A 5,001-nucleotide genomic window follows, 5' to 3' on the forward strand; every position below is an offset into this window, starting at 1 on the left:
CTATATTTTTTTGGAGCATGATTGATAGACTTGGATACTATACTGAAATGTATTCCATCCACAACCATCTTTCACATCTCAAAAGCAGTATTTTCATCTATTCTCTCATTCTTTATTTCTGTCTCAGAAGAAAAGGGGGCTTTTTCCTTGCCAAGATTAATAACCCTGTGCTCTTCACCTATCCTTTCTTATACTCATACTACTACTAGTACCTTGCTCTTTCAATCATTCCCCTTCTTTTTTGCATCTTCAACCTCTCCTCCATTAGCTCCTTCTCTACTAACAAATATATTCTTTACTTCTTTATCCTAAAAATACTTTCCCTTGACTATGATATCTCTCAAACTACCAGTCCAACTTTCTCCTTCAATTAATTGTTACTTCTTGAAACAATGGCCTACATTTATTGCTTCATCACTTAATAATTTTTTCAAAACTTTTGTCATTTGGTTTTCATGGAAATGAAACACTATCCTTGAAGTTCACTAGTGGCCTGCTAATGGCCAAATTCAATGCCTTTCTTTTCTGTAGTATTTGAATTGTTAGCCACCTCTCTTTCAAACTCTTTCTTTGGCTTCCATGTCATTGTACTCTCCTGGTTTTCCTCATCTTTCTGTTGGATTTTTCCTTTTCTCCTCATCCTCTAAATAATGGCATTTTCTAAGCTATTCAACATCGTTTGTTTTTCTCTATCTACATTTTCTCCCTTGGTAATATCAACCACTTCCTTAGTTTCAACTATTAATTTACTGGGATGACTTAAAATTTGTATCTCTCAGAATCTACTTACAAACTTCAGTCATGCATTTCCAATTTGTTGGATATTTCTACTTGAATATTTATCTATACCTCAAACTCAACCCAAGCATATTTTTTGTCTAAAAACATATTTTTTAGACAGGCCTCCTAATTTCTGTTAAGTGAGGGACCACCCAACATTCCTGTTAGAAGCCTCAATTATCTTTTACTCTTCCCTGTTTCCCCCATACATAATCAACTATTTCTCTAAAATGTCTCCCATCCCAATATAACAGTAAAGGAAAATGATAAATGTTGGAGGGGATGTGGCAAAATTGGGACACTAATGCATCGCTGGTGGAGTTGTGAACTGGTCCAACCATTCTGGAGGACAATTTGAAATTATGTCCAAAGGACTATAAAAGAATGCATAGCCTTTGATCCACTACTAGGTCTGTAGCCCACAGATTAAAAAAATTGGAAAGGACCTACTTGTACAAAAATATTTATAGCTGCCCTTTTTGTAGTAGCAAAGAATTGGAAATTAAAGGAATGTCCATCAATTGGAGAATGGCTGAACAAATGCTGGTATATGATAGTGATGGAGTATTATTGTGTTATAAGGAATCTAAGTCATTCCTTTTCCACACAACCTTCAATGGCATCCGTTATTAAAGGTGAAAATAAATTCATCCATGTACATGTTAGTGAAACTGTTTCCCTGATGTCTTGGCATTTTAGCACCTGGAATATGCTTACTTTTCCTCTTTTTAACAAAACTTTCATGTCTCAACTTGGGTGCTCTCTCCTTGTCAAGGGATCTACTTCTCCTGATCTGTTTTCTAGGAGCATTTTGTCTGGATCTTCCCCTTGCTCTCTCTGCTGTCTACCTTGTAGCTTGCTTATCTGTATTTCAGATTAATTTTGATATTCTAAGAATTTGAGGATAGGAATTTTCAAAAGTAATTTTTGTATCTTTATTACTAAGCATAGTGCCTTGCACATAGTAGAGACTTAACAAAAGCTTGTTGAATAAAATTGGAGAGACTAAAGATAGACAAACTAATAGTGAAGTTATTGTAGTAGTTGAGTAATGTGGATTCATACTAAACTGTTGAGAGCTGGTATTGAAAGAAAGGAATCTAAGAGAGATTAGGCATGTCAAATGCCAGACCTTGTGCTGAGAGAGGGGAGTGAATATTGGTGGGTTATAGAAGTAGGGCTCATTGAAGAAAAGAAAGAAGGTAAAGTTACACCAGGTTTGGAACCTGAGTGCTCAAGACAAAGGTCATGACAGCGACTACAATAGCAAATTCAGAAAGATATTTAACTAGTTATCAATTTTCTCTATCTTTGAAAACATAGGGGAAAGCCTTTTCCTTTATGAAGAGCCTATGAAGTCAGTTACATTATATGGAAACCTCAGATACTTCAAGGATTGGTGATTTCATCAAAATGAGTGTTCCCAATGCAGATCCCAACCCATCTTTTCTCGGCTTGTCCATGGGTTTCTATATATCCTTCTTAGGGGGTCTACCTTTCCACATGCCTTCCTGTAAATTTTCCAATACAGAATGGATAGCAATGAAGTGTTTGGTTGACTATCATTTATTCATCATTCTCGTTCTATGACTGACCTACTTTCTTAGACATTATTTCTCTGACATCCTATTCTTTATGAATTTCTATATCATAAAATTACTCATTTCCTTTGCTTAGTAGTTTATATATATATATATATATATATATAGTTACATACTATATATATATATAGTAGTTATATATATCTATATATATATATAATACTTAGTAGTTATAACTTGTTTTCTGGCTTATCTTCAGGGGATAAAATGTATTATTTTACCTATAGGTGAAGTTATACTTTAACTCTAGTTGGGAAATTATTTTTTCTTTTATAATGGAATTATAGAATCTTAGATTTAGAAGGCACCTGTGGTAGCAACTAGATGCTTACTTCCAAATGAATCCATGCTCTGATAAGAGACATTTCCATATGGAGATGTGTAGGGCTATGTTTTCCTGAGTCAGTGCTGTGTCCTTGTTAAATATCCTTTCTGGGGGACAGCTCGGTAGCTCAGTGGATTGAGAGCCAGGCCTAGAAACGGGATGTCCTAGGTTCAAATCTGGCCTCAAACACGTCCCAGCTGTGTGATCCTGGGCTAGTCACTTGAACCCCATTGCCTACCCTTACCACTCTTCTGCCTTGGAGCCGATACACAGTATTGACTCCAAGAGGGAAGGTAAGGGATTTAAAAACAAATAAACAAATAAATAAATATAATTTCTGTTTACTTTAAGTAAATTTCTTTTTTCTTAAATGTTTGATGGTCTCCTATGTGTATCATTTTGATCAAACCTGAGATTGGACCACTGGATGGAGTATCCTGAGTCAGATTTAACCCAGAATAACACCTTAGAGATCATCTAGTTCAGAGGTATTAGACATGTGGCCCCCTGGAAAACCATATTAAAATGTAATTGGTAAATGTTTAACAAAATAAACAATAATAAAACAATGTTAATTTGTGGCTTTAGAAGTCAATATGTATCCAGAAGAAATCTGTTCCTATTTGAGTCTGACACCACTGATTTAGTCCAACTCCCTAATGAAAGGATAAATGCCCATTATAATTTCCTAGGGCAGTTTCTACTGAAATACCTCCAGGACAAGAATATATGATGAAGCATGTCATTCCAAGTTTAAACATTTTTAATTGTTAAGTTAAAAAAAAAAGCCAAAATCTACCTCCCTGTAATATTAACTTACTTTGCTTATTGTATTACTTTATTTTTATTTTACTTACTGTAATATTCATTTCCTAGTATTTTTCATGAGAAGCCATTGAATTGAATGAACAAGCATTTATAAAAGAGTAAATGCCAGGCCTCATGTTAAGCATGAGGACAAAAATAAGACATTCTTTGCACTTACATTCTAAAAAAAATCAATACATGAATTGAGGATAGTGGTCAGGAGTTTTGCTTTACCTTCTGAAATCATTTATGGAGCAGTTGATTGAAATACCCTTTTCAAGAATGATAGCTTGAATTTGATTACTGTTCCTAGAGCAAGAGGCAGAATAGAAATAGAGGGAGTAAGCTATAATGCACCACTGAAAAAAACCGGGAATGCAGTGTTGGGGGGGGGGGTCTAGAGTTTGCTAGATATGGTGAACTTTCACCAATCAGGAGCACCACAGTCCTTGTAGGAGCTAGGACATCATCTGGGGCAAAGAGAAATGAATAGGACCTGAGAGGAAAAATATAGGCCCAGGACAAAAAAGAAAGCATTTTTAATTTCTTAAAAAAGCTTAGCTTCACTACAAGTATTAAAGTAGTACAGCTTCTTCCTAATATGTTAATAAATTATTTCTTAAGAGTTGGTCTTCCTTACTCCAGACTACATTCTCAGTTATCTTCCTTTCTTGCTTCTTCAAATGGGGAGAAAAATGAATAAACACTGAGAATTTTGCCTGAGAAACAGATATCATGTGTTTCAAGTGCAGGAAGAGCTGGCCTCCAGCCTGTTCGGTGGACATTCTGTGGCAAGCTTCTGGGAAAACATAGAAAGACACTTCTCATGTTGTCTCCCCAAAGTCTTAGTGCAGTTTCAAGCTAGAAAAGGCACTAGGATTTTTGGGACACCGTATTTAAGAGATATTGTTATTTCTATTTTATAAATGAGGAGTGTAGTGGATGCTTCATGAGAGGAAGTTATACTCGGTTATACTCAAGGAAGGCGCACTTGGCAATGATTTGGGTTACCTAGGACCTCAGGAGAGGTTGGATTAGGGATACCCAAGGACCCAGGAACTCTCTCCGCAGTTTTACTGGGCCACTAAAGCCTAAGATGAATAAGAATGAACGTAAAAAAAGTAAAATAAAAAAACCACACAACACTTGAGTCAGAGGGCCAGCCTGACTCCAGAGGAGGTGCTTCCTCCAGACCTCAACTGTCAAATAGAGGGAAAACACAAACTCTGGTTACTCAGAATTAGAAGTGAACTACGAATACAGGTTATACCGGTTACTTTAGCGCTTCTTTGAAGGCCACCAGCTCTCGCCTGACAGGACCCAGCTCCGCTCGCGCAGGCGCAGTGGCACCGACTTGGGTTCAAAGGGCGAGCGGTTTCCGGTCCCAGGCGTCGCCTCGGCAACCAGCGGAACCAGGTGTGGGGCGCGCGCTTCCGGCGCGGGAAGCCAAGCGGGTGGGAAGCTTTCTAGAGGGGAGCAAGCATTTCG

General features: G+C 37.2%; 1 protein-coding gene across 1 annotated transcript in view; it reads right to left on the minus strand.

Annotated features, from left to right (window-relative positions):
- Positions 1-4,849, minus strand: part of C1H7orf57 (chromosome 1 C7orf57 homolog) — a 116,737-nt gene extending 111,888 nt beyond the window's left edge. The window contains 1 exon segment of the mRNA XM_044671693.1: positions 4,791-4,849. The gene's annotated coding sequence lies outside the window, so the exon portion shown is untranslated.
- Between the last annotated feature and the right edge of the window lie 152 nt (positions 4,850-5,001).

The sequence above is a fragment of the Gracilinanus agilis genome, chromosome 1, assembly GCF_016433145.1.
Source record: "Gracilinanus agilis isolate LMUSP501 chromosome 1, AgileGrace, whole genome shotgun sequence".
In the NCBI taxonomy this organism is placed as follows: domain Eukaryota; kingdom Metazoa; phylum Chordata; class Mammalia; order Didelphimorphia; family Didelphidae; genus Gracilinanus; species Gracilinanus agilis.